General features: G+C 40.4%; 1 pseudogene across 1 annotated transcript; it reads right to left on the bottom strand.

The window, feature by feature from the left end:
• Positions 1-15,712: 15,712 nt before the first annotated feature.
• Positions 15,713-17,331, bottom strand: LOC308251642 (4-trimethylaminobutyraldehyde dehydrogenase-like; annotated as a pseudogene). Its single transcript has 2 exons — positions 17,234-17,331; positions 15,713-16,941 (listed from the first exon to the last, which is right to left on the bottom strand). The product of its transcript is annotated as a 4-trimethylaminobutyraldehyde dehydrogenase-like (transcript).
• Between the last annotated feature and the right edge of the window lie 1,667 nt (positions 17,332-18,998).

Raw genomic sequence — 18,998 nt, 5'->3', positions numbered from 1 at the left:
ATTTTGATGTAATCCCATTTGTTTATTTTCTCTTTAGCTTCCATTGCCTTAGGAGTGGTATTGGTGATGAAATTGCTTCAGCATATGTCTGAGATTTCTCTGCCTGTGGATTCCTCTAGTATTTTTATGGTTTCCCGTCGTATGTTTAAGTCCTTTATCCATTTTGAGTTTATTTTTGTGTATGGTGTAAGTTGGTGGTCTAGTTTCATTTTTTTGCATGTATCCGTCCAATTTTACCAACACCATTTATTGAAGAGACTGTCTTGACTCCATTGTATGTTCATGCCTCCTTTGTCAAATATTAATTGAGCATAGTGGTTTGGGTCGATTTCTGGGTTCTCTATTCTATTCCATTGGTCTATATGTCTGTTCTTGTGCCAGTACCAGGCTGTTTTGAGGACAGTGACTTTGTAATACAGCTTGAAATCTGGTATTGAGATCCCACCTACTTTGCTCTTCTTTCTCAGGATTGCTGTAGCTATTCGGGGTCTTTTTTTATTCCAGATGAATTTTTGGAGAGTTCTTTCTAGGTCTGTGAAATATACCATTGGTATTTTAATGGGGAGTGCATTGAATCTATAGATTGCTTTGAGTAGTATGGACATTTTGATAATGTTGGTTCTACCAATCCATGAACATGGCATGTTTTTCCAGTCTGTGTGCGTCTTTTTTTCTGAGGTGGGTTTCTGCGTATAGGTCTTTTAAATTTATTCCTAGGTATCTTAGTTAAATTTATTTCTAGATATCTTAATTTTTTTGGTGTGATGGTAAATGGGATTGCTTTTTTAGTCTCTCTTTCTGTAAGTTCACTATTGGTGCACAGAAATGCCATAGATTTCTTGGCGTTAATTTTGTATCCTGCTACATTGCCAAATTCATTTATTAAGTCTAGTAGTTTTTTGATGTAGTCTTTCGGGTTTTTTATGTACAATATCATGTCATCTGCAAATAAGGACAGTTTTACTTCTTCTTTTCCAATTTGGATGCCTTTTGTTTCTTCTTCTTGTCTAATTGCAATGGCTAATATTTCCAGTACTATGTCGAACAGGAGTGGTGAGAGTGGGCATCCCTGTCTTGTTCCTGTTATTAGGTGAAATGGTTTTAGTTTTTGCCCATTGAGTATGATGTTAGCTGTGGGTTTATCATATATGGCTTTATTATGTTGAGGTATGATCCTTCTATTCCCAACTTGTTGAGAGTTTTTATCATGAAAGGGTGTTGGATTTTGTCAAATGCTTTTTCTGCATCAATTGATATGACTATGTGATTTTTATCTCTCAATTTGTTTATGTGATGCATCACGTTTATTGATTTACAGATATTGTACCATCCTTGCATTCCTGGGATAAATCCTACTTGGTCATGGTGTATGATTTTTCTGATACACTGCTGGATCAGATTTGCTAGAATTTTGTTGTGGATTTTGGCATCTATGTTCATGAGGAATATTGGCCTGTAATTATCTTTCATTGTGTTATATTTATCTGGTTTTGGTATTAGGGTGATGCTGGCTTCATAGAATGAGCTTGGAAGTGTTCCTTCCTCTTGAATTTTTTGGAATAGTCTGAGGAGGATAGGTTTTAGTTCTTCCTTGAATGTTTGGTAAAACTCCCCTGTGAATACATCTGGACCTGGGCTTTTGTTTGCTGGAAGCTTTTTGATGACTGCTTCAATTTCTTCCATAGTTATTGGCCTATTGAGATGTTTAGATTCTTTCTGATTGAATTTTGGAAGGTTATATTTTTCTAGGAATATGTCCATTTCCTCCAGGTTGTCCAGTTTGTTGGAATAGAGTTGTTCATAGTATTTTTTAACAATCCTTTGTATTTCTGGTGTGGTCTGTTGTTATTTCTCCTCTTTCATTTCTGATTTTGTTTATTTGGGTCCTCTCTCTTTGCTTCTTGGTGAGCCTGCCTAGAGTTTCATCAATGTGGTTTATCCTTTCAAAGAACCAGCTCTTGGTTTTGTTGATCTTTTGCATTTTTTTTTTTTTTTTTGGTCTCAGTGTCGTTTATCTCTGCTCTGATCTTTATTATTTTCTTCCTTCTGCTTACACTGGGCTTTTCTTGTTGCTCTCTTTCTAACTGTTTGAGCTGTAGGGTTAGGTAGTTTATTACCATTGTTTCTTGTTTTTTGCAGTAGGCTTGTAGAGCTATGAACTTCCCACTCAAGACTGCTTTTGCTGTGTCCCGTAGATTTTGGATTGTTGTGTTTTCATTGTCATTCGTTGCCATGATGTTTTTTATTTCTTCCTTGATCTCTCTTGTAACCCAGTCATTGTTTAATAGCATGCTGTTTAGTCTCCATGTATTTGATTTTTTTGGATTGTTTTTATTATAGTTGATTTCCAGTTTTATGCCACTGTGATCTGAGAAGATGCTTGATATGATTTCTATCTTCTTGAATTTGAAGAGACTTTGCCTATGACCCAACATATGTTCTATCTTTGAAAATTACCCATGTGCACTTGAGAAGAATGTATATTCTGTGGCTTTGGGGTGAAATGTTCTGAAGATGTCAATTAATTCCATCTGGTCTAGTGAGTCATTTAGGCTTGATGTTTCTTTGCTGATTTTTTGTTTAGAGGATTTGTCCAGTGATGATAGAGGGGTATTAAAGTCCCCTACTATGATTGTTTTGCTGTCAATCTCTCCCTTGATATCCTCTATGAGTTTTTTAATGTATTTGGGTGGTCTTATATTGGGTGCATATATGTTTACCAGAGTTATTTCTTCTTGTTGGATTGCTCCCTTTAGTATTATGAAGTGGCCTTCCTTATCTCTTCTTATGTCCTCCACTTTGAGTACTAATTTGTCAGATATAAGTATTACTACCCCAGCTTTTTTTTCATTTTCATTAGCCTGAAAAACCTTTTTCCATCCCTTCACCCTCAGTCTGTGTGTGGCTTTTTTTTTGAGGTGGGTTTCTTGTAGACAGCAGATATATGGGTCGTGTTTTCTTATCCAATCCGTTACCCTATGTCTTTTGATTGGGGCATTTAATCCATTTACATTTAAAGTTATTATTGATAGGTGCTTATTTGTCACCATTTTTTTTCTTTACCCCTGTGTTCCTTCTTCACTTCCTATTTCTTTTTTTTTTATAGCAGACCCTTTAGCATTTCTTGTATTGCTGGTTGGTGGTAATAAATTCCCTTAGTCCTTTTTTGTCTGTGAAGCTCCTGATTTCACCTTCAATTTTGATTGATAGCCTTGCTGGGTACAGTATTCTTGGATTCAGACCCTTCCTTTGCATGACTTTGTATATTTCATTCCATTCCCTTCTGGCCTGATGAGTTTCTGTTGAGAAATCAGTCGCTAGTCTTAAAGGGGTTCCTTTGTAGGTAACTTTCTGTCTCTCTCTGGCTGCTTTTAAGATTCTTACTTTCTCATTGGCGTTTGCCAATTTAATTATAATGTGCCTTGGTGTCGGTCTTTTGGGGTTCATTTTGCTTGGGACTCTGTGAGCTTCTTGGATCTGTGTGGGTTTTTTCTTCCCTGTATCATGGATGTTTTCTGTCATTATGTCTTCAAACAGGTTTTCTATTCCTTGCTCATTTTCCTCTCCTTCTGGTACCCCTATTATGCGGATGTTGTTTTGTTTCATTTTGTCCCAACGGTCCTTTAGGCTCTCCTCCTGCTTTTTAATTTTTTTTCTAGGTGCTCTACTTGGGTACTTTTTTCTACCTTGTCTTCTAGCTCAGTGATGTGGTCTTCTGCTTCTCTTGTCTACTCTTGATGCTTTCTATTGAGTTCTTTACAGCAGCGATGTCATTTTTCATTTCTTTTTGGTTCTTCTTCATTTCCTCTTGGTTCTTACACATATTGTTGAATTTGTCTTCCATTCTTTTCAGCCACCTTATGACCATTTCTCTGAATTCTTTCTCTGGCAGATTGCTTGCCTCCATTTCGTTTACTTCCTTCTCTGGTGATGCCTTCTTTTCTTTCGTATGCGGGCTATTTCATTGTCTCCCCATGGTTTCTCTTTTCTAGGTGTCTGGTTATGTAGTTCTCTCTCTCCTTTCTGTGGTGGAGTGTAGAGCTCCTCTGAATCCGCGTGTTTGCGCCAATTGGGGACCGGTGCTCTTGGGTTCACAGCTGTTCGGTGTGTGCCACAGTTGTAGATTTTCAGGCTTCCAGTAACATCCACTTTCCCCTTCAAGATGGCGGGGTCTCCCCGTCGGAGAAGTTTGCTCCAGGAGGGAACCCAGCAGCAGTGGGGGCTTCCTGGTCAGGGGAGCTCCGTCCAGCAGTCCCCCACTGTCTCCTGGGGTATAGCTGTCCCTCAACTCACCAACCAACACTCCCTGTGTGACCCTCAGCTGTTCTTTCTATCTGCTCCGGGACAAGGCTCAGGACAGGTCTGTCTATTCTGCCACCAGTTTTTCCTCACAGAAAAAGTGACAGTTTATTTTAAAATGATAACATAAATCTTAACATGGGTCTAAAATGTAAAATAAAACATAAATTCTAACTACAAATTATAGGTACAAAGTACTATAAAATGGTATCATAACAGCCCTAAATTAAAAACTCTTATTATTAACACTTAAAATGAGTAGTAACAGTTTCAATAATCAAGTTCCCAAGATACAGTTCATCCTTATGATAATTCTGTATTCACTCAGGTTATCTCAAAACTAAGCTTTAGTACATTAAATTTTAAAGACTGAGACTTATTTAGAAAAAAACAACTAAATTGATGCCAATGTAAAAAAATGAAATACTAAAACATGAAATTCTAAATTACATGCAAAGAAAACATACCTATATATATAAAGCCAAGTGACCAGAACAACCAGTCACTATGATGAGGCCAGCCAACTGGCCTGATTGGGGTGGGGCCAGCCAGCCAACCGCCCATGGTCCCTCCCTCCAGGCGGCCCACACCTGTGCACAAATTTGTGCACCAGGCCTCTAGTCATATATAAAAAGGTATGATTCCATACATGCAAGTCTATTTATATGTGACATAGGGTGGCCCCAAACAAAATATCTAAATAGAAATAGCAAAGACATTTGAAAATATAAATTACATTTTCTACTAAGTATTTGAAAATATTAAAATATATTTTAACAAAATTAAAATTATGTCAAACTGACAGCCATTATTGGATTTTATAGGAGCAGTTGAAAATGAAAAGTCCAATTAAAAACACTCAACATTGTCTATAGTAACATGGAATGAGGCTCATTTATAATGTAAACTATGATACAAACTCAGTGGATTCATAGAGTACAAATATAGCTTTTTTAAAACTAAAAGTACTTGGTCAATAAAATGAATGAATAAATGAGTGAATGAATGAATGAATGAATAAATAAACTAGAAAGGTGTGTATCAAATTGTTATTTGCTGTTAGCATTTGGTGATGGAGCAAAATGTGACTTATAAAACATAATTTCCTCTTTCAGTTTATTCCTTGGGCTTATACTTTATATTTATAATACTACTAATAAGAAAATACTAAAAAATAATGTATTTAAAAAACTAGACATTCTCAAAGATACTTTCTTCAGACATTCTCTGCTTTTCTTCTTCATATGAATGAATTTCCTCTTTTTTGGACATGCATAATTAAGAGATGTAAAATTCTCCTTGAATACATAATGTTTCGCTTCTAGTCAAAATAATGTGCTTATACATGTCAAAGTTGTTTTTTTAATGATAAAATGAAAATATATCTGTAAAAGAATTTAAATATATAGAACCAATCCCAAGTTTACTCTCAGAGCATAGTGGGAATACAATAGACATAAAAAATACAAGTTTATGTCATCCAACTGTGCCATGGAGATTTGGGTGCTTCACATATTTTATGTGTTATGAGACTAAATGATAATAAGTTATTCAAGATGAAATCAGATGGTTACAACTCAGAAGTAACTGAATTATATTTTGAGAACCATTAGATATCATTTATTATATTTTTATAAGGATTTAGGAAAATCTCTCGAAACAGATTATCTAGGTCAGTGGTCGGCAAACTACGGCTTGCGAGCCACATGCAGCTCTTTGGCCCTTTGAGTGTGGCTCTTCCACAAAATACCACAGCCTGGGTGAGTCTATTTTGAAGAAGTGGCCTTAGAAGAAGTTTAAGTTTAAAAAATTTGGCTCTCAAAAGAAATTTCAATCATTGTATTGTTGATATTTGGCTCTGTTGACTAATGAGTTTGCTGATCACTGATCTAGGTTATTAAACTTAAATTTCTATAAGCAAGACTTTGGAATATTTATTTCCAAGATATACATATAGAAAATGCTTTCATACAAACAGATAATATTTTTAAAACTTCTTATGCTACTAATATATATATGTGTGTGTGTGTGTTTATATATATATGTGTGTATATATATATCCTATCTAATAAAAGAGTAATATGCAAATTAACCCTCACTCTGCTACACCCACCAGCCACGCCCACCAGCCACTCCCACCAGCCAATCAGAGATAATATGCAAATACACCCAACCAAAATGGCTATTGCCACAGAGAGCAGGAGGGAGGCATACGTTTCTCTGGCAATGGAAGAAGCCAAGATTTCTGCCTGCCCTTGCCGGCCTAGGCCTCCACTCAAGGCTACAAAGTTTCAATGATAGAAGATACATAAACCCAAACAGAAATGGCAGCAGCCATGGAGCTGGAAAGAGCAGGAGGCTAGGGTTGCCCCCGGTGATGGAGGAAGCCAAGCTTTCTGCACACCCTGGCCGGCCCAGGCCTCTGCTTAAGGCTACAAAGTTTCAATTATAGAAGATACATAAATCCCCCCAAAAAAGGCTGCTTCCAGAGAGCAAGCAGAAGGCTTGGCTCCGCTCCAGGTGACAAAGTTTTAATTGTAGAAGATAAATAAACCCCTGATACCAGGGCCTCTGCTTGGGTCGCCAGGGGGCATGGCCAGCCTGCAAACCACCACAGTCCCCTCGCCCAGGCCACCCCACGCCCCAAGGGAACCCCCACCCTGATCTGGGACACCCTTCAGGGCAAACCAGCTGGCCCCCACCCGTGCACCAGGCCTCTATCCTATCTAATAAAAGAGTAATATGCAGATTGACCATCACTCCAACACACAAGATGGCTGTCCCCATGTGGACACAAGATGGTCACCACAAGATGGCCAGCAAGGGAGGGCAGTTGGGAGGGACCAGGCCTCAAAGGGAGGGCATTTGGGGGTGATCAAGCCTGCAGGGAAAGGCAGTTAGGGGTAACCAGGCCTGCAGGGGAGAGCAGTTAGGGGTGACCAGGCCTGCAGGGGAGGGCAGTTAGGGGTGACCAGGCTGGCAGGGGAGGGCAGTTAGGGGTGACCAGGCTGGCAGGGGAGCAGTTTGGCATCAATCAGGCTGGCAGGGGAGTGGTTAGGGGGTGATCAGGCTGGCAGGCAGAAGCGGTTAGGAGCAATCAGGAAGGTATGCAGGCTAGCAGTTGGGAGCCAGCAGTCCTGGATTGTGAGGCTCAGTGGGATCAGGCCTAAACAGGCAGTCGGACATCCCTCGAGGGGTCCCAGATTGGAGAGAATGCAGGCTGGGCTGATGGAGTAATATTATGTAAGGAAAAATATCTTGTAAGTAAATTACATCTAGAAAAATTTTACTTTGAAAATTTTCATTTGTTATGCTAACAGCAAGACACCCATGAAAAACACACATGGTGTCAAAATAGCCAAAGGAAAATCATTTGGGCAAAAATAAAAAGGATTCCAAGTCAAATTTATAGAAAAGACTCCTTTATTAATTTTTGGTCGAGAATATGTTTGTATATTTTCAGAAAACAACTCCAAGACCATGTGGATTCCTGCAACAAAGGAATTGACAGGTCTGCTCCAACCACGAAGACAAGAGGAGAAACAGTCCAGAGATGGAAGACCCTGTTGACGCCTTGCCATGCTAGCAGTCAGAAGCTGTGCGTTGCTGCAGGTTGACCAGGACCAAACCAGAGAGGGTCGGACCTGCATTAACACCATTTGTCCACCATCCAGAACTGAAATATCATTGCTGACATGTACACATAAGGAACTGTTTGACATTGAAACTGGGACTCAGAACCGTTGGACATTGAAATTGGGACTCAAACATTTTTGTTCTCATACATTTATTCCTAGTCTGCAAATGCAAGATTTTCTTTTAAGGAAAGAAACAGGGGAGATGCCGGAAACCGATCATTGTCTCACTAATTAGAAAGGTGTGGACAAGGAACCTTGGAAGGCTGGTCAACCTTGAAGCTCTGAAAGGTCAGAGCCAACCACTCCCTATCTAATTGAGACAATGGTAATTGAGGCAACTTCCCCATCTTGTAATCATGTAAATCCTTACTGATATGATAATCTGCTTATTACCTGCTTAAGGGCTAGCTTAAGGGCTATAGGTGTTTCCCAAAGCTGCTTAAGGGTAATGGGTGTATCCCATAGCCTCAATAAAAGGGATAGCAAGGCCAGAGCCTAGTGGTAGTCCTCCCACTAGAGGTGGGCTCCCGCCTGGCCCCCCATTTTCCCAAATTAATACTTTTCCAACTCTCTCTTCATTTGTGTGCGGCCTTCTCCAGAAACCGGACCCTGAGTGGGCCCTGAACCACGCGGGACGTGAAAGGGGTTCCCACATCCTGAGGGACACACACACCCCCGTGCACTGGTCCTCTAGTGTGTATGTGTGTTTGTGTGTGTATATATATATATATATTTCAGAGAGGAAGCAAGAGAGAAAGAGAGATAGAAACAGCAATGATGAGAGAGAATCACTGATCGGCTGCCTCTTGCACACCCCACACTGGGGATGGAGTCAGCAACCCAGGTATGTGCCCTAACCAGGAATCAAACCTGTGACCTCCTGGTTCATAGGTCAATACTCAACCACTAAGCAATACCAGCTGGGCATGCTACTGATACTTTTTACCCTCAACTTTCCTTCTGATTATATCAGGCTGTGTCCAGGAGAGCACAGAGTCAATTAATTCTTACATGTTTTTTCTAATTAAAAAAGTAATAAAAGTTACAGTAATTTCATTTCATATAAAACATATTTCAAATATATCTCTTGAAGTAGTTTTAAAGTAGTTTTTAGCCCTTAATAGGCTAAAACTTTATTTAAGAGGGACACAGTCTTGAAAGGCACATGGGTCCATGATGCCATAGTTGTGTATAGACTCAACTACTCTATTTCACCTTGGAGAAATTCCCTGTCTAAATGTATACCTAACTATCAAAGTCCTGGTTAGCTCTAATAATCTGATGATGTCTCAAGTTTCACAACTTGAAAATGTAAAAATGTTCTCACCAGTGAAATCATATATTTTGATAAAAATTTGTTAGAAGTAAATTTTGAGGGTTAGTTTTAAATATATAAAAAGTTAAAGATAACTGATGAAAAAGAACAGAAATAAGATAAGTAGCCTTAGTACATCCAGATTTATTTCTATAGGTAAAATTATTAAAATATTTAAAATCTCTTTTTTATCAAGTCTTTTTTGAAAAACCTATATTTATCATAATATGGTACCATGGGTAGATAGAGCATAAATGGGCATAACCAGTAGAAGATTAAAGCACTATGAGTTTGTTCATAATTTTGTTTTCTTCTGTCCCTTTCTTTATATTCAGTACTATCTCCATAATCCTTCATGCAGAATATATAAATGTTTAAGTAGTCTCCTCAACACTTACATTACTTTGAATCATTTTCTCTTTTAGAAAGTCAGGTTTGGTAATGCTATTTCAATCTTTTGAATTCTTCAAAAATGCCTTCATGCATTAGGTATTTATTTGCAAGTCATGAAGCAGTATACTGGGAAAGTTTAACAACTGGTAAGCTGAGGGAAAGAAAAAGTTCTGACTTACAGTGTTTCTCAGTTTTCAGTGTGTAATTATTCCCATCATGTCTGATTTGAAGCTATCAACAGTGACATAACTGAACTCAGGCTATGGAGGAGATACTCTACGTACAGCTGCACATGAAGCCAAACCCAGCCTATCACTGATGAAACGTGCAATGCTGTTTGGTGTCTGTTCTACTGCCTACCCTCTCCTATACGGCATTGCTACCCAAAGTTTGCAGAATCAATGACACTTAGGAGGCTTCTAATGTAACAATCCTTGTCATGTCTCCATTTATTTTTTATGCAACTTCCCATGCACACAGTTTCTGCTCTCAATAGCCATCAGACCCACACAGATACCCAGAAACATACAAAAACATATACACACATACATAAGCACATGTGTAGAGGCACACAGACCATTCATTCATTCACATTACATAAATATTTATTGAATCCCTTCTCAAAAGCATTTTCTGTTTTGTGTTGGATGGAGATATACCTAACCAAAATTCCATATTGTGAAAATAAAAAAAAAACAACTATAAGAGTTTTTTTAAGAAATGGTATATAAGAAAGGAAGAATTTATGTAATTACATTGAAAAGTCAAATGAATCATAAGAGGCAGTTATATTAGTTAGCCAATCACTATTGGTACTGTAAATTATAAACCAAGTGCAGAGTGATTAATATGAGACCTTGAAATTTTGGTAATTTTATGTTATAATCACAAGTTCACAAGATTTTTTTTCCTGCTACTGAAAATACTTTGACAATTTTACATCTTAGGCTATTTAACTATATAAATTTGGTTCACATAGTTAATAAGTAAAAATCATATTTATAGCTCTGACCCAATTATAGATCACTATACAAAATGTTGAAAGATATAAAATTTTTTTCCTGACACTTCCATGAACTGCTTGATATTACAAACTCACATTATTTTCTTCAGTTATAAAATATAAAATGTAACATTTGTCTTTTGAAACCAACACATGTAGGATAAAATAACAAATGAAAACACACAAAAATTTATTAAATTAGGGGGCAAGAATGATACCCAAATAGTGTTAAGAACTTTATAGATCAAATAAATATGATGAAAAAAAATTCTGATAATTTTTCTGACAATACAGGATAGTGCAATGTAGTAGTATAATAAATAATCTACTCTTGCAATAGATATTGCCGTTTTCTATGGTCAATAATACCTAGTAAGAACATAAGAGCTAGCTTATGTTTGGATGGCATGCAATATATTTGTTGAATTCCTTTTGGACAAAATTTCCAGAAGTTGATGGGTTTCTTGAAGTCATTTAGTGCCAGTCGATGCTTTACATTGCAGTACTGCAAAATAAATGTACTATTCATTTTCTCTCATCCACTACTAAGTGGTAATTCAATGTTTCCTATAATACATTAAAACTTTGGCATGGGATATAACTTCACATATTAGGTAATGCTGCTGGAGGCTTTACTACTTGATAAATTGAACACAAATATAGACAAACCTAGTTTACATGAGAAATATGTTACTTTCATCAGATCTACAAATATTCCATTTTTTCCCCACCAAGAGACAAACACTGAACTTTCCAGAAAGTACAGGAATGAAAAGAGTCATCAGTCAGCTCTGTCCTCTTGATGGTGTCAAGCTATCTCAGGAAAAGTGCATTATACCAAAAATTATGGTAAAAGAGGGTTTCACTTTAAGGGAAATACAAAAATTTATAGACATAGAACAGGGGAACTTAAGCTATTCTAAGAATCAGTAAATGTTTCACTAAATCATGCAGGTACGCACAGGGGCCAGGAATTTTACTCTGATGATGTATAAAGGATGTTAGAGAAACAAGCTGAACATAGGACCTCCTCAAAGGCAGCCACGTGGCAGGAAAGGATTAAAAGTAAGCATGGCTCAAAAAATATTTCAAAAAATTAATTAACCAGTGCTGCTCCTAGATAGGAGATGAGGAAAATATACATTGGAATAAAAGCACTGTAAACAATGTGAGGGGGGTTGCTCTTTATATTGAAAATAATGAAAAATTAATACAGGGCATAAATAATAAGAATGACCTGCTAAGTTTAAGTGGAGGGAAGACTGGTATTGTTTTGAGATTTAGCAAAACCAGACTGAGAATAAAAGAATATGAAAACAGCCCAGCCGGTGTGGCTCAGTGGTTGAGCATCAACCCACCAGGAGGTCACAGTTCAATTCCCAGTCAGGGCACATGCCCGGGTTGCAGCTCAATCCCCAGTGCGGGGCATGCAGGAGGCAGCTGAACAATGATTCTCTCTCATCATTGATGTTTCTATCTCTCCCTCTCCCTTCCTCTCTGAAATTACTAACAATATATTTTTTTTAAAAAAATAAGAGATCAACCAAAGAACTTGTATGCATGCATATAAGCTTAACCAGTGGACACAGACACTAGGGGTGGGAGGTGAGAACATGTACTGGGGGGTGGAGATGGCTTGAGAGAGGTCAATGGGGTAAATGGAGACATAAGTAATACTATATTACAATAAACAATTAAACAATAAAGAATTAAAAAATAATAGTTACAAAAAAGAATATGAAAACAAACAGAATATGGAAGGCTCTATACATTTCCATTCTTACTATACTATGTTGTAGCCTTTGTACACAAAATTGTAGGATTGTACATAATACTCTGATGTAAGCATTTAATAAGTATTAATGCAGTGATATCTGTGAAATGAAAAATTTTTTCCTCTTAGTACTTACCAAGGTGTTGGGTATCTTAAAACTATGTCAACACAAAGAAAAATATGGTCACAGATTAATTCTTCATACACTATATATTTACCACATTATCTGATACTTATTGCAATATTGCAAATAAACACACTAATATTTTGTGTCAAATATTCATCACAACCTAACAATGTTAACCATTTTTATGGATTTAAACTGAGTTAAGTAATTGAAACAAGCCAGCTGTGCTTATATGTTTTATATATCACTTATAAATTTCTATATATAAAGTATGTACTGACTGATATTTGTGAGGATTAAATGAGTTAATATATATGAAACAGTGTTTGGCACATTGTAAGCATTCAGTCAGCTTGTTAGAAATGCATACTGGTTTGGCCTATAGAACTACATTTTCCATGACTAGATATATAGTAAATATTTGGAACTGTAATATTGTGGTGGGATTGTTTCTTGAAAAATTATTATTGCTCATATTTTGGTGTGGTTTCAAGGTAGCCTTATCTTAATTCACAAGGTAGCCCTACCTTAATTCACAAGGTAGCCTTATCTTAATTCAGATTCTCTCTGAAAACAAATTTAGAAATAATAAGAGTGGGATCATCCTAATATATTTACAGAAACTGTTTCTGAACGTGACCAAATGGTATTTTCCCTAGGTGAATGCTTGTTTAATTATCGTATCTAATAAAAGAGTAATATGCAAATTAACCAGCACTCCCCTACACCCACAAGCCATGCCCACAAGCCACGCCCACCAGCCAGTCAGGAGAAAAAATGCAAATAAACCCAACCAAGATGGCTACGGCCACAGAGAGCAGGAGGGAGGCTTGGGATTCCCCATCAATGGAGGAAGCCAAGCTTCCCGCCTGCCCTTGCCAGCCTAGGCCTCCACTCAAGGCTACAAAGTTTCAACGATAGAAGATACATAAACCCAAACAGAAATGGCGGCAGCCACGGAGCGAGCAGAAGGCTTGGCTCCATTCCAGGCTACAAAGTTTCAATTGTAGAAGATAAATAAACCCCAGATACCAGGGCCTCAGTTTGGGTCGCCAGGGGGCGTGGGTGGCCTGCAAACCACCACAGGCCCCTTGCCCAGGCCACCTCATGCCCCAAGGGAACCCCCACCCTGATCCGGGACACCCTTCAGGGCAAACCAGATGGCCCCCACCCATGCACCAGGCCTCTATCCTATCTAATAAAAGAGTAATATGCAGATTGACCATCACTCCAACACACAAGATGGCTGCCCCCATTTGGTCAAAGACCCTGCCCCCATGTGGACACCAGATGGCCACCACAAGATGGTCAGCAAGGGAGGGCAGTTGGGAGGGACCAGGACTGCAAGGGAGGGCAGTTGGGGGCAATCAAGCCTGTAGGGGAGGGCAGTTAGGGGTGACCAGGCCTGCAGGGAAGGGCAGTTGGGGAGGACCCAGGCCTGCAGGGGAGGGCTGTTAGGGGCAAACAGGCTGGCAGGGGAGCAGTTAGGCATCAATCAGGTAGGCAGGGGAGTGGTTAGGGGGTGATCAGGCTGGCAGGCAGAAGCGGTTAGGGGCAATCAGGAAGGCTGGCAGGTGAGCAGTTGGGAGCCAGCAGTCCTGGATTGTGAGAGGGATGTCTGACTGCCCGTTTAGGCCAGATCCCACCAGGATCAGGCCTAAATGGGCAGTCGGACATCCCTCGAGGGGTCCCAGATTGGAGAGGGTGCAGGGTGGGCTGAGGGACACCCCCCTCCCCCGTGCACGAATTTTGTGCACCAGGCCTCTAGTACTAATATAATAAAAATAAAGAGATGACGATTTTGTCTACAGAAAATGATTCCAATAGAGCTTGAGAAGTGGGGGAAGTAATGAAACAGAAAGCAATGAATAGGCAAAGAAAACAGAAATCTGTTTAATAACTTTATCCAAAATTATTCAACTTTACATATTTGTATAACTGCACAATCTAAATCTTACTAACAGGCTCATTAAAGATTAGGAGATGAATGTAGGAGGAATAATGTTTCATAATGCGAAAGTTCCTATTAAACAGAACCTATGCTGGTAATAACTTTTGAAAAACTTAGATTTAAAAAATATATATTTAGATTTTTTACAGCGAGGAAGGGAGAGGGATAGAGAGTTATAAACATTGATGAGAGAGAAACATCGATCAGCTGCCTCCTGCACACCTCCTACTGGGGATGTGCCCGCAACCAATGTACATACCCTTGACTGGAATTGAACCTGGGACCTTTCAGTCTGTGGGCCGACGCTCTATCCACTGAGCCAAACGGGTTAGGGCAAAAACTTATATCTTATATTCAAATTCTTCTGGGGAGAATGTACTGCCTCCATTTGAACCAGGAATGTCCTTAATATAATGACTGACAGTAATGTATCTAAAATATGCTGCTTATTTATGCTGCACAGTCTTGGATCTGTTATGGTAGAACAGTTCAAAACCTTTATTCCCAAATATTTATTGACTTACAGAACCCTGAAGACATTCAGTATAGATAGTGCACTATTTTCTTATTTTTTCTTTTCTTTGTGGATTAACAGTGTGATTTATTAATTCTAGTATATAGCAGTGACATGCAAATAAATTGTATATTTAACAGGAACTGTTGTGCCACAGAGAGCAAGCTGGAGTTCAAAATGGAGGACTGTATCCTCTGCTGGGGAGAAACAAAATGATGTCTCTGGCCAGTTACTGTTCACATAGACTGACTTGTCCAGTATCTAATTCCCTCCCTGCCCCAATTGTCTGCTTTTCAGTGGAATGACAAGGGGCCAGAGCTTATAATATGTCTGTGAGCCAAAATCATCTGTCATGAGTCCACCAGGAACCTAAAAGGAACAAGTTCTTCTACATAAACTAGAGAGAGAATTCGGCCAGGGGTTCCAGTCTGGCCAAGAGTCATAATCCTGGTCCCCTGCCTTCAGAAGTATTACTGGCTGTTTAATATTGCACAGAAATTCGCTTTGCAAAAAAAAAAAAATCACAACTTTCATGATTAGAATCTAAAAGTACTTCATACTTTCAATTGGGAAGAGATGACTGAAAGATGGAGAGTGATGCTGATCCAGACTCAGACCTTACACAACTGAATTCGGACTCAGCGATATGCACTGCACTGCCTCTGCTGGTCTCAGGCATCCTCAGCTGTCCACAGGGATCAGAACCACTTTAAAAAAGCAGATTCCACAACACTCATGCCCACTCACACAGTGTTTAGTTGTGGATCACACTCAATTGTCATACGACCATTCTCTCTGCCAAATCCTGAATTCTTATACCCACTGAAGGGCAACTCCACTGGGCCGACATTATCATTGTTGATAAGGCCCCTTCCAGGCTGGATCTCCGCCACCACTCTGTGAGCACACGGGATGTCCTTGGTGAAGACACTGGCGACTAGTCCAAAAGGGTGTTGGCTCTTCCCAGAACCTCAGCTTCCATATCAGGTAACAGAAGGGACATAACTCACCCGAAGATCTCTTCTTTCACACAGGTCCTGTCATCTCTGCAGTCAGTCAATACGCAAGGTCTCCTGTAATATCCGTCCTTTAATTGGGGGACTTCAGGTCAGTATAGGTCTCACACACACAGCACAGGCCCCTGCTCCTTTGCCAGTTTAACAAACCCAAACACTCGCTTCAGGTGTGGTCGGTTGATGAGGAGGCCCGTCCTGGTATCTTCCAGAAGTGGATCTCCAATTTTTAACCTTTGGGTCTGTTTCACCACTTGTTCTGTGAATTTATCAACAATGTCTTTTTGCACCAATACCCTTGTGCCATTTCAGCAAACATAGCCTCATGTGAGGAAGTTGGACAACAGCGCCCCCTTACGGCGCTCTCCAGGCCACAGTCTGAGAAGGAGATCCGTGGAGACTTGCCTTGGAGTTCCCAGGTGACAGGGTTGATTCCTTTTGCTGGCATCTCCATGATCTCCAGGCCTGTGGGCACACTTCCGGTGAAGGAGACCTTGGCCACGTCCCAAGGTTGACACAGAAACTGGCCCGTGGAGGCCCCTCCTTGCACCACGTTGAGGAAGCCAGAGGCACCCCAGCCTCAGTGTAGATCTCAGCCAGTGATAGTGCAGACACAGGTGTGAAAGGGACAGTTTAAAGATCACGGCTTTTGCACAAGCTAAAGCTGAGGCCGACTTCCAGGAGGCGATCAGAAAAGGGGTAGTTCCAGGCTCCTATTGCACGCACAAGCCCAGTGGCTCTCCTCTGGTAAAACCGAAGGCCCCGCCTGGGAGCTGGATGTGCTCGCTGGCCAAGCCCGCCTAGTGCTCCAGGCACTGCCAGGAGGGGTCAGTGTCCACGCGCTCTGGAAGATAGAATCGCCTTAGTTGATGGTCCCCACGTCGGTGATTTTATTCTTCTGTTCCCTTACGATCCTGGTGGCCCCCCAAAGAATTCCACCACGCCCCAAGCCAGATTTTTTATTCCATATTTTTCAGGCAGCCTTTGCATCTTTTTTTTTTTTAATATATATTTTATTGATTTTTTACAGAGAGGAAGGGAGAGGGATAGAACGTTAGAAACATCGTTGAGAGAGAAACATCGATCAGCTGCCTCCTGCACTCCCCATACTGGGGATGTGCCCGCAACCAAGGTACATACCCTTGACGGGAATCAAACCTGGGACCCTTGAGTCCGCAGGCCGATGCCCTATCCACTGAGCCAAACCCACTAGGGCCAGCCTTTGCATCTTGAACAGCCAAATTTACCTCCTTTTGCCCTGAGCATGTGAAAGTAGCTATCACCTGGCTGGTGGCCGGCTCCATTGCGTCCTCAGTGTCAGAGGTGTCTGCCAGCTGCATGTGGACCCTGCAGCTGTGAAACAAGGAAGGTGCTGGTGCTGGTGCTCCTGAGCAGCGACTGGAGCAGCCTGAGATTGCAGAACAGGCAGGGGGTGGCGGGGAGCGGTTGGGGAAAGGCCAGGCCAGTCTGCACAACATGCGGCCGCTATGTTCTTTTTAAAGAAAACAGTAACCATGTTATCAACAATATTAATAACAAAAGATAACAATAGCAATTATAATTGTTATGGGTTGAATTGTGACTTTTCATTGGCTGAGTTCCTGCAGTCTCCCACTGGCTGAGCTGTTGCTGGGTGAGGAGGGATAGTTTTTTCCTCTGGATGAGGTTGTAAAGTAGTATCACTTCCTGTTGGAGATGCAGGTACATCTCTTCCTGTTTGGGTCAGTAGTGTGCAGTGGGTGAGGGTTTGCTTTTCCAGCATCAGATTGCAAGGACAGCTTCCTTGAAAACGATGCCACAGTGCTAGGCAAGCACTAAAGAAACATCACTTCATATAGTTATTATAGAAATGGCACTTGAATAGTAAAAGCTTGTAGTCACTTGGAACTTACATAAGCATTGTAATATAAGTATGATTTATCTTAACTTACAAAAAGGCATTCATAACAAGCTGCCTTTTGAATAGTACTCATCTATACTAATAAAAGGGTAATATGCTAATTAGACCAGATAGACCGGATGTCCTTCTGGACAAAGCCGCGGCTGTGAGGGCTGAGGCAAGCTGACATGGCTGGGAGGGCCCATCTCAGAGCCTGGCCAGGTGGGCAGGGCCTCCCTCTGTGCAGCATTGGACACAGAGCTCTGGCAGGGTGGGAAGGGCAGGCAGAGCCTCCCTGTGGGCGGCAATCAAAGGCGGAGGCCAGGCCGGGTGGGAAGGGCCTCCCTTTGTGCAGCATGGATACAGAGCCTGGGCAGGGTGGGCAGGGCCTCCTTCTGTGCTGGCTGCCATCAATCGCAGAGCCCCGGTGTGCTGGGAAGGGCCTCCCTCTGTGGAACATTGATCTGGGGGGCTCCCAGACTGCCAGAGAGAGCAGACCAGGCTGAGGGACTCCCCCGAGTGCACGAATTTTGTGCACCGGGCCTCTAGTAGATAATATTATGGTAAAACTGTAACAAAAAGATTATAATTAAAAGTGGTCTTCAAAAAATAAAAGGAGTTTAAATTTAGCAAATTCTAGATATAGGTATTTAAGATCAGTGGAGTACTCCTACTCTAAGACTTGCTGATCCTACTGCAAGCAAGTTTAGAATATATGTAGAGACATGTTTATTTTATATTTATATGAAGTTTTCAGTACTATTTTCCTGTGTTGAAAATTTGACACACTATAATTCAGAAGGTCCTAATTAAAAAATATTTTATTAAAAAGTCTTCTAAACCACTACTTAGAAGAATTTAAAGTGCTTAAGATTAAGTTGTTTCGTTTATCCACATTCTACAAGGTGCAGATTGCAGAACTAATATTGGGCTTTTATAAAACAAACTAGAAGCCCGATGCACGAAGATTCTTGCCAGAATGGGCCTTCCTTTCCCTGGATGCCGGCATCGCTCTTGCTCTGGTCCAGAGCCACCTTTCTACCTTCCTATGCTGCTCAGAAGCCCAGAGTGTCCCGCCCCACCCCTGGCCGC

Source organism: Plecotus auritus (genome assembly GCF_963455305.1).
Source record: "Plecotus auritus genome assembly, chromosome: 6".
In the NCBI taxonomy this organism is placed as follows: Eukaryota; Metazoa; Chordata; class Mammalia; order Chiroptera; family Vespertilionidae; genus Plecotus; species Plecotus auritus.
Note: the sequence above shows the minus strand (reverse complement) of the source record. Positions and strands in the feature narration are given on the sequence as shown.